The 25,675-nt window shown below is 35.2% G+C and overlaps 1 pseudogene across 1 annotated transcript; it reads left to right on the top strand.

Annotated features, from left to right (window-relative positions):
- The first annotated feature begins 3,108 nt into the window (after positions 1-3,108).
- LOC307197259 (YEATS domain-containing protein 4-like) lies at positions 3,109-25,506 on the top strand (annotated as a pseudogene). Its single transcript has 4 exons — positions 3,109-3,210; positions 24,483-24,666; positions 24,825-25,078; positions 25,343-25,506. The product of its transcript is annotated as a YEATS domain-containing protein 4-like (transcript).
- The last annotated feature ends 169 nt before the right edge of the window (positions 25,507-25,675 follow it).

The raw sequence follows: 25,675 nt of genomic DNA, 5'->3' as shown, positions 1-25,675 counted from the left end.
TAACTGATATCTAGTCTCATAGCCTTGTGGTCGAAAAGATACTTGATACAATTTTAATTTTCTTAAATTTACCAAAGCTTGAGTTTTGACCCAAGACATGATCTATCCTGGAGAATGTTCCATGAGCACTTGAGAAGAATGTGTATTCTGTTGTTTTTGGATGGAAGGTCCTATAAATATCAATTAAGTCCATCTTGTTTAATGTATCATTTAAAGTTTGTGTTTCCTTATTTATTTCATTTTAGATGATCTGTCCATTGGTGAAAGTGGGGTGTTAAAGTCCCCTACTATGATTGTGTTCCTGTTCATTTCCCCTTTTATGGCTGTTAGTATTTGCCTTATGTATTGAGTTTCTCCTATGTTGGCTGTATAAATATTTACAATTGTTATATCTTCTTCTTGGATTGATACCTTGATCATTATGTAGTGTCCTCTGTGACTCTTGTAATAGTCTCTGTTTTAAAGTCTATTTTGTCTGATATGAGAATTGCTACTCCAGCTTTCTTTTGATTTCCATTTGCATGGAATATCTTTTTCCATCCCCTCATTGTCAGTATGTATGTGTCCCTAGGGCTGAAGTGGGTTTCTTTTAGACAGCGTATATACTGGTCTTGCTTTTGTATTTATTCAGCCAGTCTACATCTTTTGGTTGGAGCATTTAATCCATGTACAATTAAGGTAATTATCGACATGTATGTTCCTATTACCGTTTTCTTAATTGTTTTGGGTTTATTATTGTAGGTCTTTTACTTCTCTTGTGTTTCCTGCCTAGAGAAGTTGCTTTAGCATTTGTTGTAAATGCTGGTTTTGTAGTGCTGAATTCTCTTAGCTTTTGCTTGTCTGTAAAGGTCTTAATTTCTCCATCAAATCTGAATAAGATCCTTGCTGGGTAGAGTAATCTTGCTTGTAGGTTTTTCTTCTTCATCACTTTAAATATGTCCTGACACTCCCTTCTGGCTTGTAGAGTTTCTGCTGAAAGATCAGTTGTTAACCTTATGGGGATTCCCTTATGTTTTATTTGTTGTTTTTCCCTTGCTGCTTTTAATATTTGTTCTTTGTATTTCATTTTTTATAGTTTGATTAGTATGTGTCGTGGCATGTTTCTCCTTGGATTTATCCTGTATGGGACACTCTGTGCTTCCTGGGCTTGATTAACTATTTCCTTTCCCATATTAGGGAAGTTTTCAATTGTAATCTCTTCAAATAATTTCTCAGTCCCTTTCTTTTCCCTTTCTTCTTCTGGGACCCCTGTCATTCGAATGTTGGTGTGTTTAATGTTGCCCCAGAGGTCTCTGAGACTGTCATCTATTCTTTTCATTCTTTTCTCTTTATTCTGCTCTGCAGTAGTTATTTCCACTATTTTATCTTCCAGGTCAGTTATCTGTTCTTCTGCTCTAGTTATTCTGCTATTGATTCTTTCTAGAGAAGTTTTAATTTCATTTTTTGTGTTGTTCGTCACTGTTTGTTTGCTCTTTAGTTCTTCTTTGTCCTTGTTAAACATTTCTTGTAGTTTCTCCATTCTATTTCCAAGATTTTGTATCATCTTTACTATCATTATTCTGAATTCTTTTTCAGGTAGACTGTCTATTTCCTCTTCATTAGTTAGTCTGTTGTGTTTTTGCCTTGGTCCTTCATCTGCTGTGTGTTTCTCTGTCTTCTCATTTTGCTTAACTTACTGTGTTTGGGGTCTCCTTTTTGCAGGCTGCAATTTCGTAGTTTCTGTTGTTTATGGTCTCTGTCCCCATTGTTTGAGGTTGGTTCAGTGGGTTGTGTAGGCTTCCTGGTGGAGGGGACTAGTGCCTGTGTTTTGGTGGATGAGCCTGGATCTTGTCTTTCTGGTGGGCAGATACACATCTAGTGGTGTATTTTGGGGTGTCTGTGGACTTATTTTGATTTTAGGCAGCCTCTGTGCTAATAGACGGGGTTGTGTTCCTGTCTTGCTAGTTGTTTGGCATAGGGTGTCCTGCACTGTAGCTTGCTGTTCATTGAGTCTTGCTAGTTTTTGGCATTGAGATTGAGATATCTGGGTGATGTTTGCTATTTGATATTATGTGGAGCTGGGAGTCTCTTGTGGACTAGTGTTCTGAACTTGGCTCTCCCATCACAGTGGCACAGCCCTGATGCCTGGCTGGAGAACCAAGAGCCTGTTCTCCATACGGCTCAGAATAAAAGGGAGAAAAAAAAATGGAAGAAGAAGATAAAGTAAAGTAAAGTAAAATAAAATAATTAAATAAAAACTATTTTTTTAAGAAAAAAATTTTAAGTAATTAAAAAAACCCCAAAAACAGACAGACAGAACCCTAGGATGAATGATAAAAGCAAAGCTATACAGACAAAATCACACACAGAAGCATACACACACACACTCACAAAAAGAGAAAAAGGGAAAAAAAATATATCATTGCTTCCAAAGTCCACCTCGTCAATTTGGGGTGATTCATTGTCTCTTCAGGTATTCCACAGATGCAGGATTCATCAGGCTGATTGTGGAGATTTAATCCACTGCTCCTGAGGCTTCTGGGAGAAATTTCACCTTTCTTTTCTTTGTTCCCACAGCTTCCAGGGATTAATTTTGAATTTGGCCCCGCCTCTGCCTGTAGGTCACCTGAGGGTGTCTGTTCTTCACTCAGACAGGGTGGGGTTAAAGGAGCAGTTGATTGGGGGACTCTGGCTCACTCAGGCTGGGGGGAGGGAGTGGTATAGATGCGGGGCAAGCCTGCAACAGCAGAGGCCAGTGTGATGTTACACCAGCCTGAGGTGCACCATGCGTTCTCCTGGGAAAGTTGTCCCTGGATCACAGGACCCTGGCAGTGGCAGGCTGCACAGGCTCCCAGGAGGAGAGGTGTGGATAGTGACCTGTGTTTGCACACAGACTTCTTGGTGGCTGCAGCTGCAGCCTTAGCATTTCATCCGCTTCTCTGGGGTACGTGCTGATAGCCATGGCTCACGCCCATCTCTAGAGTTCTTTTAAGAGGCTCTCTTAATCCCCTCTCCTTGCGCACCAGGAAAAAAAGAGGGAAAAAAGTCCCTTTCCTCTTCGGCAGCTCCAGAATTTCCCGAACTCCCTCCCGGCCAACTGTGGCACACTAGTCCCTTCAGGCTGTGTTCATGCAGCCAATGCCAGTCCTCTCCCCGGGATCCGACCGAAGGCGGATCCTCAGCTCCCAGCCCCCAACCGTCCCGGCAGTGAGCAGACAACCTCTCAGGCTGGTGAGTGCTTGTCAACACCAGTCCTCTGTGTGGAAATCTGTCCGCTTTTCCCTCTGCACCCCTGTTGCTGTGCTGTCCTCTTTTGCTCTGAAGCTTCCCCCTTCCACCACCGTCTCCGCCCAGGAAGGGCCTTCCTAGTGTGTGGAAACCTTTCCTCCTTCACAGCTCCCTCCCATTGGCGCAGGTCCTGTCCGTATTCTTTTGTCTCTGTTTTTTTTCTTTTTTCTTTTGCCCTACTCAGGTATGTGGGGAGTTTCTTGCCTTTTGAGAGGTCTGAGGTCTTCTGCCAGCATTCAGTAGGTGTTCTGTAGCAGTTTTTCCACATGTAGGTGTATTTCTGATGTATTTGTGAGGAGGAAGGTGATCTCCATGTCTTACTCTTCCACCATCTTGAAGGTCCTCCTCCAAAAATGTATTGTTTTTGATATGAGGGCGAATTTAGGCTGATTATTTTAATAAACAGAAGACTCTGGAAACTTTCCTTTCACTTTCCCATTACCTGCCTAATTAGTTTAAAAAAAAAGGGCCTGTCAGGAAAGAATATGATCTAGGTGTAGTGGGGGAAACTCAGCAGATCCTAGAAATCAGAGTCCACTCTGTGTCTCACTGTCTCTGTATGGCCCAGCGTACATTTGTTTACCAAATATTTGTTTTTTCATCTCTATGTGAATTGCCTACTTAACATATTGTGTCCCCAAACCCTACCTTCAACTTCTTTTGTCTTTAGATGAAGATGGTATTTAAGATGAAGTCTTAAGCCATTTTGGCAAATTACTCAGTTTTTCTGGGTCTCTCCCATGTACACGTTATTAAATTTTTGTTCGATTTTCTCGTAATAATCTGTCTCATGTCAATTTAATTCTCAGAGTAGCCAGAAGAATCTATAAAGGTAGAGAAAATTTTCTCTTTCCCCAACAGACAGTATACACATTGTTAGAGATTTTAAGATGAATATATATCATCATGACTCTGACCTTGAACAGAAACTGAATGTTTAAATGTAGAACATGGAAATAAGGCAGTTTAACATAGTGGTAAATTCTGAAGATTTTTACAGAAAAATGCATGATGGGGCATAAATTCATTCATTGATTTATGCATTTTTATTCAAGAAAAAGAGGGGACATAAATTCTTTCAAGAATGAAGTATCCAGGAGTCAGAGAAGCCTTGTTAGGATTAGATGAAACTTTAGCTTCTTGAAGGACAAGTCGGAGTTTTCCATGTTGGCATTTTTGAGCTGTTCCAGGAAGCAGGAATAGCATAAGAAAAGGAGCAAAAGAATAAAAAAAGCTTTGTATGCTTATAGAGTTCAAGGCTGTGTAGGGTTAACCAACTGTAAAGTGCAAGTTGAGAAAAAGTGAAAGATTACACACATGAGATTATTGACAGCAAAATTATCAAGAGTTTTGTACACATACCAAGAAGCTAGATAACTCTGGAATGTTCATGTGATAGTGTCATGATTAACATATCTATTCCAAAAGATCACAAATGGTAATATGGAGACTAAATGGGAGAGGATACTAGTATGGAACAGACATTAACTAGCAAGTTATAGTTCATCTCACCATATAGTTTTTATTAAGCACAGCATATGCAGGGATCTGGGAGTTCACTGTGGGTGCAGTCACTCCATTGATATTTTACCCATTTTTTCCTTCAGTTTCTCCCAGGGCTGGCATAGGCAAATTACAATTGAATTATATTAATTCCATATTGGGGGGGGGAAAGTCACTACCTTAAGCCCCACAAGAGCTTTTCATTTGCTATTCCACTCATATTTGTCCTTCCTTGGGCCCCCCACCAAAATCTTATGGGGATATTGTTCTTACTGCTCTAAGCCTACGGCCAATACATTTTTGGTGAGTGGGTGCCAAAATTATATGCACTGTTAACTATTTTTAATATTAATCCTACTAATCATTTACCTCTCATTTTACATATCCCCCTCTTATTCTTGACTCTTGGCTCTCTGTTTTATCAACTTGCTCTTTTCTCTTTTGACTTTGCATTATGTCTCTCTAGCTACTGGCTTGTTTTATGATCTAACTTGGAGCTATTTGATATTTTCTTTCTGCTTTGGACTAACTTATTAGTACTGTTGACTTCTGAGAACCACTTCTAATTCCTGGCCATAGAAGCACAGGACAGATTTCAGCCAGTTCTCACTTACGGTACACAAAAGATAGGAGATTCTGACAATAGGTAATGCAAAGATGCCCAGGGTTTCTTATATAGCACATTACAAGAAGGATGAGATATAGCAAACAGATTTGAGAGCTACTTAGAAGATAAACTACAATGGATTTATAAATGACTATCTGTGGAGAATTAGAAAGGTAAACTGGCTAGAGTATTGGTTTAGAAGATTATTCTGAGGTCTTTGGTTTTTGATGATTCTGAGGTAGATAGTGTTGTTCTCATTTGACACAAAGAAACCAGGAGAAAATGTTACTTTGGGAAAGAAGAGAGACAGTCAGCTTAATTTTGAAAAAAGTTTAGTTTGAGGGCCTCTGCAATATCACATGACCATGGATTGGCAATACAGATTGAAGAATTATGAGCATGTAGGTAGGAGTTAAATAAATAAAAATATACAATATTGTCTAGGAAGACTATTTGTGGCAAAAGAGAAATGAATCTAGAGAACATTTCCACTTATAAGGTTCATTGAGAAGACAGGACAACATAGAAAAGAAGGAATGGTCAGAGAATTAGGAAGAGTATAAAAGATTCATTGTAGAAACTGATTAAAGATAAAGTTTAGTGAAAGGAGTTGTCAATATTATCAAGCAATGCAGAGTGTCGTGACAAAAAAATGAAAGAACTTCTCTACAGATATAGAGTTATATCAAACCAAATTCAATGCCATGAAGAAGGTGGTAGGCTAACTACATGGGGTTGATGTATAAATAAGATGTGAGAAGAAGGAAACTACACTTTGCTTAAAGAAGCTGTTTCAAGATAAGAAGAAAGCAAGCATGAGATCCTTGTACTTGTTGCTCTTTCCACCTGGAAATCAAAATTAATTTAAACAATAACAAAATATTATAAATAGTTTAAAAACTTGTCTCTAATAACCAAATATGTCCAAGAGAATATGCTACAATTAAAACACAGTCCCTGATTTTAAAGACCTTCAGATTCACTGTAATTTGTGTGCTAGCTAGCAGGTAAACAAGGATTTGTTTTAAAAACACAAGTAAAGCCAATTAAGGAAGAACTATTGTCTGCCATTGAAGTTAATTTCACAATGATAATGTAAGTTATATGTTTACATTAATAACAGGGCCATTCTGCTTTGTTTACAAAGGTAGAGAGAAAAATTGGGCTAAATTAACTTCGTTTTGTTTTACTAGCTTCACTTTCTATCCTTCTCCACTCTGATCTCTACCCCAATAATTTGACTCATAGGTGCTATATTAATAGTTTTTCTTATTCTATAATTTTCTGTATGGTTCAGTCAATGGCGAACTATGGAAATGATTCATGTGAAGAAGAGTGACATCAGAGTGTTTATTTCTCTGACTTCCTTCCTAAGAGGTCACCTTGGTTTGCCTTGGACCCTCTACTGAAAGTCACAGAACGTATCAAGGTGACTCTTTCTTCCTAGGCTTTGTTAACAATTCCATTTCTCTATCCTGTCAGGCCTTAGAATCTTAACAACTGTGGGATACTGCATTATCCCCCTTTTTTTCTTGCTTACACTCTGCCTACTTCTGTATATATTTCTTTTATCCTTATTTGAGATGTTCTCTGTTTCCTGCTAAGACCCTGACTAATAGAGAAAGCCTCATCTGACTGCTGAGAATCAGAATCAGGCTCTATTGTATGAATAATATTTGAGGAAATTAAGTAGAATGAGGAAATTTAAAGAAGGAACAATAAAAATACTACCTCAAACAATGGCATAAGGATGGTACACTGTAGATTTATATGACTGTAAATAGGTTAGCTTTGATATAGACAATTCATGCTGTGAAAATATGAGAACTAAGAATGTAACTATTTCTTTAAAGCAATGATTGTCAATCAGGGATGATTTTGCACCCAGGGGACATTTGCCAATGTCTGGAGACATTTATGGTTGTTAAGACTTGGAGGTGGGGGTATGGAACAGGAGGAAATGATATTGACATCTAGTGGCTAGAGGCCAGATATGATGCTAAACATCCTACAATGCACAACACAGCACAGAAAAGGACGATCTAGCCTAAAATGTCAATAGTGCCAAAGTTACCAAACCTTATTTGACAGCTAACTTTGGAGTACATTCAGTACTTCTTGACCACTTGCCTTTCCATAAAATCTTAGTTAGGCAGGGACGATTCATAAATTAATTCAAAAAATACTTACTGATTACATATTTTGTGTACAACACTGTGCAAGTCATTGTATTACAAGAGCATACAAAAAGGAGAGAACTTAGAATCAAATGCCAAAAGAAGTCATTAATTAACTACACAAGTAAATGTAAAATAGAAGCTATGTTTTAAAGGAGGCTGTTGAAAATATAGCAACTTAAGATGGGGGATGGTAGTTGCTGGTCTAATCAAGGAGGTCAGAAAAGGCTTGCCTGAACAAGAATTCAGTAGGAATTGAGTTAGGTAGGGAAGAAATATGAATACAGAGGAGAGAGCATGTGCAGTGTTTGGAGGTCTGAGCAACTGGCCAATTCCAAATATGTATGTACATAAGTTGTAAAGTATATTATTTCCTTGTTAGAGTATTTTTATTTCATGGTTGCATTTGTGTTTGAAACTGTTTTATCTCCAAAAAGAGTAAATTGTCCAGAACTAAGAACTGTTTCTTATTCCATTCAAAGCTTCCATACGTATGAGTAATGTTCTATAAATGGTACTAATTATAATTAGCTCAATGGCCAATCATGTGCAAAACTCTAGATCCAAAATTTAGGCTCTGAAGTTGTTTGATAACTTCACTCATTTTAAAAAAAGCTTGTGTGCATGTTTATGGAGAGAGATGGGGGTGACAGTTTGAAAAGGAACTGTCTCAAGTTTTCTTACATGTAATATTCCAGTCTGTTTCATCTCTAGTGCTTGGTTTCAATGATTTGTAGTTCATTAATAAAGACAACAGAGCACAATACTCCAGTCTAGAGTACTGGTGGGGTGGCAGAAGACCAGGAACTTACCTCCAGCTCGGCTCTAATGACCCTGTGATATACAGAAACTTCCTGAAACTATGTGTCTGTCTCTCTGCTAAAGATGTTTCTAATAATATTCTTATTATAATTTTTAAGGATACAATGACACCATACCTTTGAGGCCATACTAAAATGCATAAAATACTATGTAAATATAAGGGTGTATGCAGCAATTTTAAAATAATAATTGGAAATTCAAAGCTGTATCCACATGAAATCCAAAATATTGGCCAGTATCCAAACAGGATAACAACTATAACGCTTGCAAGGCAGGCGTAAATAAACCCTTGTATGCACAGTTCAAAGACAAGAAAGAAGCTGACTGATTCCCACTATTGAGACTGTGCCATTGAAGGTTATGGAGAGAAGCCCATCTGTGGCAAATAAATCAACATTGGGCTAGCAACAATGTGGCATCTAGACCCTGTGGAAGTTCTGATAGGCCAGATGTATTGGTAATCTCAAATCAGGCAACTGTGAAGCCTACTTTATGACAAGTTAAGAATGAAAAATATCCACTTAGAGCTTTAGTTAGAAAAAGCTTCATGAGCACTCCCAAAAATAAAAGTGCAGAGCCAGCCAACTAGAACTGTTGGGACAATTATCAGAAAATGTCCCACATGTTTGCTTAAAAATTGTGAAGATGGATATGGCAAATAACAAATCCTTGACTAATATTTAGGTTTTACCCTTACACAGCTTGGCTAAAGAGTCAGTGAGAGGAAAATGAACTTGTTATATAGATGTGTTTAAGTTCCACAGGCATTTATCAAATACATATTTTGTGCAAGGCACTTTGGTGAAAAATGCAGGAGCAATATTAGGTAATAAAATAATTGCTAATATAAAAGGCAAATTTGGGTGGAAATACCAGTGTAGTAGAGTCAAGAGATCAAGCTCCTACTTCTGATTTCTGCCTAATAGGCTTATGCATCAGGCTGACAACTTACCACTATATACCTGCTTCCTAATTATAAAAAGAAAATAAAATGGATTAGAAAAAAAAATAGTAACCACAGAAGGTAAAATGTATTCACTGTCTATTATGTCCTGAAACTATATCAGGAGTCTTTACATCCATCATCTTATTTAATGCTCACAGCAAATGTTTGAGGTAGATACCCATATTAAATTGATAAGGAAACTGAAGGAATTTATAGAGCCAAATTCACAAAGTAAGCAAGAGACAGAGCTGGGATTAGTTTTTCTTTACCTACATCTACCCTTTTTCCATTCTAGTATTAAGGAGTTTGGTAAACAAGCGTGTGTTCAATCTTAAAATTATCTCACAAGATTCTATAGATATAAAGCATAATTACATATCAGTTATGTTTTCAGATGAAATATTTTCGTTCATATTCATATAGCCTCCATTATTTCCCTGTTTATTAATATCAAAATAAACATGGATAAATAAACAACAAAAAAAGATCAACTTTGCTACTACTAATGGCTTCTAGATTCACAAGTTTAGGACTTTGTTAGAAAGATTTGAACTTTCAACATTCTCTTTCAACATGTAGCACAATGTTAACTTCAAATGCCATACACTGAAGGAAGTGAAATTTGGTTTGATAAATTCTCTTGCTTTAATTTCATACATTCACAATTTAAAAGTAAAAGAATGAGTGATAAGTCATAACACAGTAAGTCAAATAGACTGTAACAAAGAATACACACAAACAAGGAATGACTTATGAAGATGTGTGCTTTTTTCTCAAAGATGCATAAAATTATATGCTAGTCTAAGTATTAAGTTGAGGAGATAATAACTGACATCTCATATCTAATAATGTAAAGTTATAAATCAGATAATTTTATACCTCCACAGATATATTAATGTAAAAGTCCATTTGAAGCAGTGGGATTTTAATAATGATATTCATATCAAATTCTTCTCCTAGGTGAATCTCTTGCTAAAGCTAGTTTAAATCCTCTTTGTTTTCTTTTTTCTCTTTCATTATAGGGAGAAAAAATTAAGGAGAAAAATTGTAAGAAAAGAAAAATACACACCTCATAATATCACTTCTTTATTTATAAAATTTTAACAAGTTATGTTTGTATCTGATAGCCATGTTCAGATGATCATGTATATGAAGTTAAACTAACTTCTGCTTTCAGGCTAAAGAAAAAATATTGGATTGGACCATTCTCATCAATTCTGCTAATTGTTGGAGTTTGACATTTTGCACACATAATCAGTTTTATAATTTTGATTGAATCGTAATTGTGTTTAGTCCAATAACTTTATGATTTAGTTAAACTTGTGTTTCTCAATTTAATGAAAAATAAGTCACTACAGGTTGGTCAAAGTCATTTCCATATATATATATATATATATATATATATATATATATATACATATACATATATTTCATTAAGACAAAACAAGCATTAATTATAGGGAGAAAATGAAACAAATAAAAGATAAAAGTAAAATGTATAAAGTCAAATTCCTTCCATAGTGCCTTAAACATAAGCTTGATGTAGATTATAAATTTAGCTCTAACCTTTTAACAGACAGTTCAAACAGGGAGATCAACCACATAAGTCAAGGTCTTTATGATAGAAATTAAATGATTACTTGGTGAAAATAAAATATTTCTAGTACTAGGACCAAAGAGAAATTTTTTCCAAAGAAGTAGTGCATTTAGCCAATGTCCCCTAAAACTTCCACCTTAAAAGTATCCACCATAGGAACACTACTGCATTACTTTGGCTAGAATATGTATGATTAAATAATATATGGACAAAGCATTCCATAGATAATTATAGCCCAATTTACTTAAGTATATGGTTGTAAAAATGCTAAAAAAAGTATGAGCAAATAAACTTTACCAGTATGTAAAATAATACCAATATCAGTAACAGTAGTAAAGAACTCTAATCAAAATTACAGTTTTGGGGCTTCCCTGGTGGTGCAGTTGTTGAGAGTCTGCCTGCCGATGCAGGGGACATGGGTTTGTGCCCCGGTCCAGGAAGATCCCACGTGCCGTGGAGCGGCTGGGCCCGTGAGCCATGACTGCTGAGCCTGCGCGTCCACAGCCTGTGCTCTGCAATGGGAGAGGCCACAGCAGTGAGAGGCCCACACACCACAAAAAAAAGAAAAAAAAATTACAGTTTTAATTGTATGCCTTGTGCAACAGTCTGTGTGTGTGTGTTTATAAATATATGTATATATGTACATATATATATATATATATATATATATATATATACACACATTGCCACAATTTCTAAATAAAATTGATAGTTTTTTTTTTTAATGGAACAAAAAGGTATTGAATGTGTTCAGCTGAAGACTTGGGATTGTGTATCATACATTCTGGGTCTATCTGATTCTATGGAGTCTCTGTCTTATATTGTCTTTGAGCTATTTTACAACTCCATAATTTGTGGAAAACTGATTTACTGCAAATAATTCTTGAATATATAATAACATGATTTGTGTCTTGTGGAATGTATTTTATTATTGCACTGTGAATTTACCTGTTTGGCATATCTTTGTAAATTCATTTCAGCATTGCTTATTGACTATATGCGTGGTACTATTAATTCTCATTTGAATCAGTTGTAACACTTTGCTGGCTTCCTCATGAATTAGTTAAATAAAATCATGACAAATGTTCGTTATATATTTGTATGAGTCAGGACTTCACCTTTTCTTATATGTATTTATGAGTACTTAATGAGGTAAGCACTCTTTGACACTCATAGAGATATTAAGTAACTTCTCCAAAGCTAAGGAAAAATCTCATTGGTAAAGGCAAACATACAGTAAGGTAATAGATCAACCAATTTCAAAACTAGGAGAAATATTAAGTACAAAATTAGAAAAATCATCTCTGTCCACAATAAGAGGTTAAGAAGCACACAAAACCAAACGTAAATTATGATATCAGAAATATTAAATGTGGGAGAGGGGAGTAAAAATGCTGGATTGTTAAAATGTGTTTGAACTTAGGAGATCTTCAACCTAAAATAATCATGTGTGTGTGTATATATATATATATGTGTGTGTATATATATCCACATATATATTTCTATATATAGTCTTCATATAAACAAAAATCTATAACTGGCATGTACACAAAAAAAGAGAAAGAAATTCGAGCATAACACTAAACATAATCATTAATTCACAAGTGAAGGGAGAAAAAGAAGAAGAAAGAAAGAAAAAAGAACTACAAAAAAATGAAAATAATTATTAAAATGGCAATAAGTACATACCTATCAATAATTACTTTAAATGTAAATGGATCAAACTCTCCAGTCAAAAGATATGGTCTCAGAATAAATATTTTTTTAAAAGACCCATATATATCTGCCCACACACTTCTCACTTCAGATTTAAAAACACACACAGACTGAAAGTGATGGGATAGAAAAAGATATTTTATGCAAATGCAAATGCAAATAAAACTGGGGTATCAATACTTATATCAGATGAAATAGACTTTAAAACAAAGACTATAACAAGAGAAAGAGAAGGACATTACATAATGATAAACAGAGGAATCCAACAAGAAGATATAACATTTGTAAATATATATGCATTCAGCATAGGAGCACCTAATGCATACAGGGTATATTAACAGGCATAAATGGAGAAATTGACAGTAATATTTTAATAGTAGGGGACTTTAACAACTTACTTATATGAATGGAAAGATTATCCAGACAAAAATATCAATAAGCAAACAAGGAAACATTGGATTTAAATCACACATTAGACCAGATGGGATATATATATATATATATAGATAGATAGACAGATAGAGAGAGAGAGAGAGAGAGAGAGAGCATTCCATCTGAAAGAAGCAGAATAAAAATTCTTTTCAAGTGTACATGGAACATTCTCCAGGATAAATTACATGCTAGTCCACAAAATATCTCAATAAATTTAAGAAGATTGAAATCATATCAAGCATCTTTTCTGACACACTGCTATGAGACTACAAGTCAAGTAAAGTAAAAACCTGCAAAGAACCCATGGAGGCTAAACAGTACACTACTAAACATCTAATGGATCAGTGAAGAAATCAAAGAGGAAATTACAAAAAAAAAATACCTGGAGACAAATGAAAACAAAAACACAATGATCCAAAATATATGGGAACCAGCTAAAGAAGTTCTAAGAGGGAAGATTATAGTAATAAAAGTCTACCTCCAGAAACAAGGAAAATTGCAAATAAACAACCAAACTTCACACCTAAAGGAACTAAAAATAGAAGAACAATGTTTGTATAAGGAAATAAATCATAAAGAGCAGAGCAGAAATAAATGACAAAGAGATTGAAAAAATAATAGAAAAGATCAGTGAAACTAAGAGCTGGTTCTTTGACAACATTATAAAGAAAATTAACAAACACTTAGCCAGACTTATTATGAAAAAAAAAAAAAAGAAAAGAAAAGAAAAAGAGAGATGCCCCAAATCAATAAAATCAGAAATGAAAGAAAAGTTATAACTGACACCATGGAATTACAAAGGATCATAAGATATTACTATAAGCAATAAATTGACAACCCACAAGAAATGGATAGATTCCTAAAATGTACAATCTTCCAAGACTGAATCAGGAAGAAATAGGAAATATGACCAAACAGTTTACCAGTATTGAAATTGAACCAGTAATAAATACATCCCAACAAACAAATCCAAGACCACAAGCCTTCACAGGTGAATTCTACCAAACATTTAAAGAAGAGTTAACATCTATGCTTCTCAAATTATTCCAAAAAACTGAAGAGAAAGGAATACTTCCAAGCTGATTCTCCAAGGACAACAACACCCTGACACAAAAACCAGTCAAAGACACCACAAAAAAGAAAATTACAGGCCAATATCACTGATGAAAATAGATACAAAAACCCTCAACAAGATATTAGTAAACCAAATTCAACACACTATGTGAAAAGAATCATACACCATGATCAAGTGAGATTTATGTCATAGATACCAGAGACCTCAGTATCTGTAAGTCAATCAATATGATACACCACATTGAAGAGTAAAAATCTCAATAGATTCAGAAAAAGCTGTAGATGAAATTCAACATCCATTTATGATAAAAACTCTCCACAAAGTGGTTACAAAGGGAACATACCTCAGCATAATAAAGGCCATATGTGGCCAATATCATGCTCAACAATGAAAAGCTAAAAGCATTTCCTCAAAGATCAGGAACAACACAAGGATGCCCACTCTCACTATTTTTTTACATATCATTGGAAGTTCTAGACACAACAATCAGACATGAAAAAGAAATAAAAGGAATTCCATTGGAATTGGAAAGGAAGATGTAAAACTGTCATTGTTTGCAGATGATATGATACTATATATAGCAAATTCTTGGAAAGGAAGAGGGAAGAAGTAAAGGAAAGGAAAAAGTAAAACTGTCATTGTTTGCAGGTGATATGATACTATATATAGCAAATTCTTAAGATGCTACCAAAAAGGCTATTAGAACTAATAAATACATTCAGTAAGGTTGCAGGATACAAAATTAATATACAGAAATATGTTGCATTTCTATACACTAATAACAAACTATTAGAAAGTAAAATTAAGAAAGCAATACCATTTACAATTGCATCTAAAAGAATAAAGTACGTGGGAAGAAATCTAACCAAGGAGGTAAAAGACCTGTACTTGGGAAACTATAAGACATTGATGAAAGAAATTGAAGATGACAAAAACAGTTGAAAAAATATATGGTGTTCATGGATTGATAGAATTAATATTGTTAAAATAACCATATTCCCCAGGGAAATTTACAGATTCAGTGCAATCTCTATCAAAATACCAATGACATTTTACACAGAGCTGGAACAGATAATTCTAAAACTTAAGTGGAAAGAAAAAAGACCCTGAATAGCCAAAACAATCTTAAGGAAAAAAAAAAGAACAAAGCTGAAGGTATCTTGCTCCCTGTTTTTGGGCTATACTACAAAGCTACAGTAATCAAAACAATATGGAACTGGCACAAACACAGACACATAGATCAAGGGAACAGAGTAGAGAGCCCAGAAATAAACTCATGCTTATATGGTCAATTAATCTATGACAAAGGAGGCAAGAATAAACAGAACTTCTGCAATAAATGGTATTGGGCAAACAGGACAGCTACATGCAAAAGAATCAAACTGGACTACTGTCTCACAACATATACAAAAAATAAAACCAAAATGTATTTAAAACTTAAATGTAGGACCTGAAACCATAAAACTCCTAGAAGAAAACATAGGCAGAATGATTTTTGACATTGGTCTTAGCAATATTCTTTTGGATCTATCTCCTCAGACAAGGAAAACAAAAGCAAAAATAAACAAATGATACTACATCAAACTAAAAACTTTTCCACAGTGAAGAAAACTATGGACAAAACAAGAAGATAGCTTGCTAATGGGTAAATATTTTTGCAAGCAATATATCTGATAAGGGGTTAATATCCAAAATATACAAAGAACTCATACAACTCAACATCAAAAAAACAACTTGATAAAAATAGGCATAGGATCTAAGTAGACATTTTCTCAAGAAAGACATACAGATGGCCAACAGACACATGAAAATATTCTCAGCATCAATAATCATCAGGAAAATGCAAATCAAAACTACAATGATAATTCTATTTTTAGTTAGTTTTTTTTTTTCCCAGCAATCCCACTACTGAGAAAACTATAATTCAAGAAGGCACATACACCCCAATGTTCATTGCAACACTATTTATAATAGTCAGGTCATGGAAGCAACCTAAATGTCCATTGATGGATGGATAAAGAAGATGCGGTATATACAGTGGAATATTACACAACCATAAAAAGGAATGAAATTGGGTCATTTGTAGAGATGTGGATGGACCTAGAGACTGTCAGACAGTGAAGTAAGTCAGAAAGAGAAAAACAAATATTGCTTATGAACACATATATGTGGAATCTAGAAAAATGGTACAGATGAAACTGTTTGCAAGGAAGAAATAAACAGAAGCAGAGGACAAACATACGAACACCAAGGGGGGAAAGGGGGGGTGGGATGAATTAGGAGACTAGGATTGACATATATACACTAATAAGTATAAAACTGATAATTAATGAGAACCTGCTGTATATCACAGGGAACTCTATTTAATGCTCTGTGGTAACCTAAAAGGGAAGGAAATTCAAAACAGATGGGATATATGTATACATATAGCTGATTCACTTCACTGTACAGCAGAAACTAACACAACATTATAAAGCAACTATACCCCAATTAAAACACACACACACACACACACACACACACACACAATGAGATACCACATGGTACATGTCAGAATGGCTATATCAAAAAGATAAAAGTAAGAAGTTTTGGTGAGGATGTGGAGCAAAGGGAATCTTTGAGTGCTGTTGGTGGGATTGTAAATTGGTGCAGACTCTTTGGAAAACAGTATGGAATGTTCCTCAAAAATTAAAAAGAGAACTGCCATATGATCTAGTAATTTATCTTTTGGGTGTTTACCTGAAGAAAACAGAAACTCTAATTATAAATAATGCATGTATTCCAATGTTTTTTGCAGCATTATATATAATAGACAAGAAATGGAAGCAACCTGTGCCCATAGATGAGTGGATAAAAAAGTTGTGACATATATATATATATATATATATATATCAAGGGAACAGAGTAGAGAGCCCAGAAATAAATAAGTGAGGAAGATTAAGAGGTCCTGTTATAAAATAAATGAAACACAAGGATGTAATGTACAGCACAGGGAGTATAGCCAATAATATTGTGATAACTTTGTATAGTGACAAATGTTAACTAGATTGTCATGTTGGCCATTTTGTAATGCATAAAAATATTGAATAACTATGTTGTACACCTGAAAGTAATATAATATTTTAAGTCAATTACATTTCAATAAAAAAGCAAGAATGTGTGAAAGAATTATCACCCCAACAATTTAATATTATACAGGAAGTCCAGGCAGTATCAAGATTAAAAAGACATTTCACAGTTGGAATAAATATGCTATTTATAAATATCATTATGATTATCTATATAGAATATACTAAGATTTTTGAGAAGGAATAAAAGAATTAGTAGAAACGGGGCTTCCCTGGTGGCGCAGTGGTTAAGAGTCTGCCTGCCGATGCAGGGGACGCGGGTTTGTGTCCCAGTCCGGGAGGATACCACGTGCCACAGGGCAGCTGGGCCCATGGGCCATGGCCACTGAGCCTGTGTGTCTGGAGCCTGTGCTCTGCAGTGGGAAAGGCCACAACAGTGAGAGGCCCACGTACCGCAAAAAAAAAAAAAAAAAAATTAGTAGAACTCAGCAAATTTTTTGGATATAATATACATTATCAAATATCAATAGTATTTTTACTATTTTTTACACATACTAATAAAAATTATAAAAATAAAATATGAAAAAATAAATTCATGTTAGCAAAATAAACTATAAACTATATACTATTCCTGATATACTCAGGAACAAATACAACAAAACTATAGGTATTTAAAAGAGAAAATTACAATATATTTTTGAAAACTTACAAGAGAATAATGATTATGGTAGTTACTGGGTTATTTAAAATGTGTCAGTTCTCCAAATTCACATGAAAATGTCCAAGCATGCAAATCTTATTTATATTTATTTATTTATTTATTTATTTATTTATTTTTGGCTGTGTTGGGTCTTCGTTACTGTGAGAGGGCTTTCAGTAGTTGCAGCAAGTAGGGGCCTCTCTTCATCGTGGTGCACGGGCCTCTCACTGTTGTGGCCTCTCTTGTTGTGGAGCACAGGCTCCAGATGCGCAGGCTCAGTAGTTGTGGCTCATGGGCCTTGTTGCTCTGCGGCATGTGGGATCTTCCCACGCCAGGGCTCGAGCCCGTGTCCCCTGCATTGGCAGGCAGATTCTCAACCACTGTGCCACCAGGGAAGCCCCAAGCATGCAAATCTTAAAGCAAACAAAAATCAAAGAGAGAAGACTTGCCCTAGTGAGTTCAAGGTTTAGTATAATGCTATCTTTCCACAGTAATTAGAACAGAATAATGTTGGTGCAAGGATGATCAGAAGAGACACTGACAATTGTACGGACAATGTTATACTTTAGAAGATGTAGTAGAAATTTGGGGGTAAAATAAGAATGCTTTAACAAACTGTGTTTGAGAAAATTGCCTTTCTTTTTTTATATACAACAGGTTCTTATTAGTTATCCATTTTATACATATTAGTGTATATATGTCAATCCCAATCTCCCAATTCATCACACCACCACCACCCCACCTCCACTTTCCCCACTTGTGTCCATGTTTGTTCTCTACATCTGTGTCTCAATTTCTGCCCTGCAGACTGGTTCATCTGTAGCATTCTTCTAGGTTACACCTATATGCGTTAATATACAATATTTGTTTTTCTCTTTCTGACTTACTTCACTCTGCATGATAGTCTCTAGGTCCATCCATGTCTCTACAAATGACCCAATTTCATTTTTTTTATGGCTAAGTAATATTCCATTGTATATATGTACCACACGTCTTTACCCATTTGTCTGTCAATGGGCATTTAGGTTGCTTCAATGATCTGGCTACTGTAAATAGTGCTGCAATGAGCATTGGGGTTCATGTGTCTTTTTGAATTATGGTTTTCTCAAAAACCATGGGTATATGCCCAGTGGTGGGATTGCTAGGTCATATGGCAATTCTATTTTTTGTTCTTTAATAACCTCCATACTGTTCTCCATAGTGACTGTACCAATTTCCATTTCCACCAACAGTGCAAGAGGGTTCCCTTTTCTCTTTCTTTGTAGATTTTTTGATGATGCCCATTCTAACTGGTGTGAGGTGATACCTCATTGTAGTTTTGATTTGCATTTCTCTAATAATTAGTAATGTTGAGCAGCTTTTCATGTGCTTCTTGGCTATCTGTATGTCTTCTTTGGAGAAATGTCTATATAGGTCTTCCTCCCATTTTTGGATTGGGTTTTTTTTTTTTTTAATATTGAGCTGCATGAGCTGTGTATATATTTTGGAGATTAATCCTTTGTCCGTTGATTCATTTGCAAATATTTTCTCCAGTTGTGTGGGTTTTCTTTTTGTTTTGTTTGTAGTTTCCTTTGCTTTGCAAAAGCTTTTAAGTTTCATTAGGTCCCATTTGTTTATTTTTTTTTATTTCCATTATTCTAGGAGGTGGATCAAAAAAAGATCTTGCTGTGATTTATGTCAAAGAGTATTCTTCCTATGTTTTCCTCTAAGAATTTTATAGTGTCCGGTCTTACATTTAGGGCTCTAATGCATTTTGAGTTTATTTTTGTGTATGGTGTGAGGGAGTGCTCTAATTTCATTCTTTTATATTTAGCTATCCAGTTTTCCCAGCACCACTTATTGAAGAGGTTGTCTTTTCTCCATTGTATATCCTTGCCTCCTTTGTCATAAATTAGTTGACCATAGGTGCATGGGTTTGTCTCTTGGCTTTCTATCCTGTTCCATTGATCTATATATCTGTTTTTGTATCAGTACCATACTGTCTTGATTACTGTAGCTTTGTAGTGTTGTCTGAAGTCAGGGAGTCTGATTCCTCCAGCTCCGTTTTTTTTCCCTCAAGACTGCTTTGGCTATTCGGGGTCTTTAGTGTCTCCACAAAAATTTTAAGATATTTTGTTCTAGTTCTGTAAAAAATGCCATTCATAATTTGATAGGGATTGCATTGAATCTGTAGATTGCTTTGGGTAGTATAGTCATTTTCACAATATTGGTTCTTCCAATCCAAGAACATGGTAGGTCTCTCCATCTGTTGATATCATTTTTAATTTCTTTCATCAGTGTCTTATAGTTTTCTGCATACAGGTCTTTTGTCTCCCTAGGTAGGCTTATTCCTAGGTATTTTATTCTTTTTGTTGCAGTGGTAAATAGGAGTGTTTCCTTAATTTCTCTTTCAGTTTTTTGACCATTAGTGTATAGGAATGCTAGAGATTTCTGTGCATGAATTTTGTATCCTGCAACTTTACCCAATTAATTGATTAGCTTGAGTAGTTTTCTTGTGGCATGTTTAGGATTGCTATGTATAGTATCATGTCATCTGCAAACATTAACAGTTTTACTTCTTCTTTTCCAATTTGTATTCATTTTATTTCTTTTTCTTCTCTGATTGCCATGGCTAGGACTTCCACTGCTATGCTGAGTAATATTGGCAAGAGTGGACATTCTTGTCATGTTCCTGATCTTAGAGGAAATGTTTTCAATTTTTCACCATTGAGAATGATGTTTGCTGTGGGTTTGTCATATATGGTCCTTATTATGTTGAGGTAGGTTCCCTCTATGCCCACTTTCTGGAGAGTTTTTATAATAAATTGGTGTTGAATTTTGTCAAAAGCTTTTTCTGCATCTATTGAGATGATCATATGGTTTTGTTCTTCAATTTGTTAATATGGTGTATCACATTGATTGATTTGTATATATTGAAGAATCCTTGCATCCCCGGCATAAATCTTACTTGATCATGGTGTATGATACTTTTAATGTGTTGTTTGATTTTGTTTGCTAGTATTTTTTTGAGGATTTTTGCATCTATATTCATCGGTGATATTGGTCTGTAGTTTTCTTTTTTTGTGGTATCTTTGTTTGGTTTTGGTATCAGGGTGACGTTGACCTCATAGAATGAGTTTGGGAGTGTTTCTTCTACAAATTTTTGGAAGAGTTTGAGAAGGATGGGTATTAGCTCTTCTCTAAATGTTTGATAGAATTCACCTGTGAAGCCATCTGGTCCTGGATTTTTGTTTGTTGGAAGATTTTTAATCACACTTTCAATTTCATTACTTGCGATTTCTCTGTTCATATTTCCTCTTTCTTCCTGGTTCACCCTTGGACATTTGTCCATTTCTTCCAGGTTGCCCATTTTACTGGCATAGAGTTGCTTGTAGTAGTCTCTTAGGATGCTTTGAATTTCAGTGTCTGTTGTAACTACTCCTTTTTCATTTCTAATTTTATTGATTTGAGTCCTCTCCCTCTTTTTCTTGATGAGTCTGGCTAATTTTTTTTTTTTTTTTTTTTTTTTTTTGCAGTAGCAGGCCTCTCACTGTGGTGGCCTCTCCCGTTGCAGAGCACAGGCTCTGGACGCGCAGGCTCAGCAGCCATGGCACACGGGCCCAGCTGCTCCGTGGCATGTGGGATCTTTCCGGACTGGGGCATGAATCTGTGTCCCCTGCATCGGCAGGCGGACTCTCAACCACTGCACCACCAGGGAAGCCCTGGCTAATTGTTTATCAATTTTATTTATCCTCTCAGAGAACCAACTTTTAGTTTCATTGATCTTTGGTATTGTATTGTTTGTTTCTATTTCATTTATTTCTGCTCTGATCTTTATGATTTATTTCCTTCTACTAAATTTGGGTTTTTCTTTTTCTTCTTTCTCTAGTTCCTTTAGTAGTAAGGTTATTTTTTTTATTTGAACTTTTTCTTGCTTCTGGAGGTAGGCTTGTATTGCTATAAATTTCCCTGTCTGAACTTCTTTTGCTTCATCCCATAGGTTTTGGATCATCATGTTTTCATTGTAATTTGTCTGTAAGTATATTTTGATTTCCTCTTTGATTTCTTCAGTGATCTCTTGGTTATTTAGTAATGTAATGTTTAGCCTCCATGTGTTTTATGTTTTTTTTCCCCATAATTGATTTCTAATCTCATAGTGTGGTAAGAAAAGATGCTTGATATGATTTCAGTTTTCTTAAATTTACTGAGGCTTGATTTGTGAGCCAAGATGTGATCTATCATGGAGAATGTTCCATGCACACTGAGAAGAAAGTGTGATCTGCTGTTTTGGGATGGAATGTCCTATAATTATCAATTAAATCTATATGGTCTACTGTGTCATTTATAGCTTGTGTTTCTTTATTAATATTCTATTGGGATGATCTGTCCATTGGTGTAAGTGAGGTGTTAAAGTCCCCCACTATTATTGTGTTACTGTTGATTTCCTCCTTTATAGCTGTTAGCAGTTGCCTTAAGTATTGTTCCTATGTTGGGTACATATATATTTATAATTTTTATATCTTCTGCTTGGATTGATCCCTTGATCATTATGTAGTGTCCTTTCTTGTCTCCTGTAACTTTCTTTATTTTAAAGTCTATATTATCAGATATGAGTCTTGCTACTCCAGCTTTCTTTTGATTTCCATTTGCATGGAATATCTTTTTCCATCCCCTCACTTTCAGTCTGTATGTGTCCCTACATATGAAGTGGGTCTCTTATAGACAGCATATATATGGATCTTGTTTATGTATCTATTCAGCAAGCCTGTTTCTTTTGGTTGGAGCATTTAATCCATTCACCTTTAAGGTAATTATTGATATGTATGCTCCTATTACCATTTTCTTAATTGGTATGCATTTGTTTTGTTGGTACTTTTCTTCTCTTGTGTTTCCCACTTAAAGAAATTCCTTTAGCATTTTTGTAGAGCTGGTTTGGTGGTGCTGAATTCTCTTAGCTTTTGCTTGTCTGTAAAGCTTTTGATTTCTCCATCAAAACTTAATGAGATCCTTGCTGGGTAGGGTAATCTTGGTTGTAGTTTCTTCCCTTTCATCACTGTAGTTATGTCATTCCACTCTCTTCTGGCTTGTAGTTTCTGCTGAGGAATCAGGTGTTAACATTATGGGAGTTTCCTTGTATGTTATTTGTCATTTTGCCCTGGTTGCTTTCAATCATTTTTCTTTGTCTTTAATTTTTGTCAGTTTGATTACTATATGTCTTCATGTGTTTCTCCTTGGGTGTATCCTGCCTGGGATTCTCTGTACTTCCTGGACTTGGGTGGCTATTTCCTTTCCCATGTTAGGGAAGTTTTTGACTATAATCTCTTCAAATATTTTCTTGGGTCCCTTCTCTCTCTCTTCTCCTTCTGGGACCCCTATAATGCATATGTTGTTGTGTTTAATGTTGTCCCAGCAGTCTCAGGCTGTCTTTATTTCTTTTCATTCTTTTTTCTTTATTCTTTTCTGTGGCAGTGAATTCCACCATTCTGTCTTCCAGGACACTTATCCCTTCTTCTGCCTCAGTTATTCTGCTATTGATTCTTTCTAGTGTATTTTTCATTTCAGTTTTTGTATTGTTCACATCTGTTTGTTTGTTCATTAATTCTTCTAGGTGTTTGTTCTTTAATTCTTCTAGGTCTTTGTTAAACATTTCTTGCATCTTCTTAATCTTTGCTTTTCTGAGGTCCTGGATCATCTTTGCTATCATTATTCTGAATTATTTTTCTGGAAGATTGCCTATCTCCACTTCTTTTCATTGTTTTTCTGGGGTTTTATCTTGTTCCTTTGTCTGGTACATAGACCTCTGCCTTTTCATCTTGTCTGTCTTTCTGTGAGTGCAGTTTTTGTTCCACAGGCTGCAGGATTGTAGTTATTCTTGTTTCTGCTTGAGACAGTTGGCTTTCTATTTGGAAGAAAAAAGCAAAATAGCATTTTATTCCTGTATTGAATCAAATACAAAATAAATATCAATTGGGTTAAAGACTCAAGAAGCAAAACTTCGTAACGTTTAGTAGAAATTATAAGAGATTGACTTTAAGATCTCAGGTAGTAAAAGATCTCTTAATTCAGACTCAAAAGAAAATAATCATACACAAAATAAGACTTATTTTTGTATAAACTTCAAACACTTCATAATAAAGGAATCCAAGAACACTAAAAATTAAAAGATAAGTAACAACCTATGTAAATATATTTGCTTCATAAAACAAACAAGGAATTAATTTTGGGGAAAAAATGTATGACCTCCCACATGAATCAGTAGGAAAAGGAAATGCAACACAATAGAAAGTAGATATAGGCTATGAATAAGCAATTCACAGAAGAATAAAATGTAATTTTTACTAAGCATATGAAGTTGTTCAATCTCATAAGAATAGAGAAAAATATAAAATAAAACTATAATGAAGAATGCTGCCCATGTTGAGGATTTGGTGGTTCCTCAGTGTCCTGAGTCCTGCTGGCTTATTCTCCTTTAGCCAGAAACCCTCCTCCTGAGCCTGTGTGGGAGGAGCAGGGCCTCTGAGGGATGCTGTGAGCCTGCTGGTCCTGGTCTCTCCTTAGCAGTGGAGGCTTTTCAGTAGGACAATTTGTTCAAGAGAAGGGCCGAATTTGGGTTTGACTCTGGCAGGAGAGTGAAGGAGGTTACTATCATTAAACCAATAGTTTATGGTAATGTTGCTCAATATTTTGGAAAGAAAATAGAAGAGGATGTTCACACCCATCAGTGGACAGTATATATAAAATCATATATTCAATAGAAATGAGGATATTTCAGCGTATGTGAAGAAAATCCATTTTAAATTACATGAAAGTTATGGCAGTCCTTTTAGAGTTGTTACTAAGCCTCCATATGAAATTACTGAAACAAGATAGGGTGAATTTGAAATAATCATCAAAATATTTTTCATTGATCCTAATGAAAGACCTTAATCTTGTAATATTTATTAAAGCTATTTCAATCAAACACCAAAGCAATGCTGGGAAAAAAGTCAGTGGTTTCAGAGTTCTATGATGAAATGACATTTCAAGACCCAACAGCAATAATGCACCAATTACTAACATCTTGTCAGCTTACTTTAGGAGCCTATAAGCATGAAACAGAATTTGCAGAACTTGAAGTGAAAACCAGAGAAAAATTAGAAGCTGAGGGAAAAAAAAAAAGAAAAAGAAAACAAGCTTTAACTGAGACAAAGTGAGATAGTAGCATTGACATATATACACTACCAAGTGTAAAATAGATAGTGAGAAGCAGCTGCATAGCACATAGAGATCAGCTTGGTGCTTTGTGACCACCTAGAGGGGTGGGATAGGGAAGGTGGGAGGGACATGCAAGAGGGAGGGGACATGGCGATATATGTATACATATAACTGATTCACTTTGTTATACAGCAGAAACTAACACACCATTTTAAAGCAATTATACTCCAATAAAGATGTTAAAAAACAAACAAACAAGCTTTGAAATTGCAGAGCTTAAAGAAAGATTAAAAGCAAGTTGTGACACTATAAATTGTTTAAAAAATGAAATCAAGAAACTTGAAGAAGATGATCCGACAAAAGTAATATAAACAGTTCTGAAGAGAACTCAATAATAAGGGAAACTAAAAATAAGATAGAAGTTAGAGAGATGGACTACAAATGCTGTGATGTTTCTTAGAAAAACTGCATGTATAGTTGTTTACCATAGATTTCTCAGCAATGAAGTCAAAGTATTTGTACTTTACAAGCAATCTTTAAGGTGAAATGTATGTGTATAAAAAGAATGAATGCTGTATAGGCACTTAATCAA

The sequence above is a fragment of the Stenella coeruleoalba genome (assembly GCF_951394435.1).
Source record: "Stenella coeruleoalba genome assembly, chromosome: 14".
Lineage (NCBI taxonomy): Eukaryota > Metazoa > Chordata > Mammalia > Artiodactyla > Delphinidae > Stenella > Stenella coeruleoalba.
Note: the sequence above shows the minus strand (reverse complement) of the source record. Positions and strands in the feature narration are given on the sequence as shown.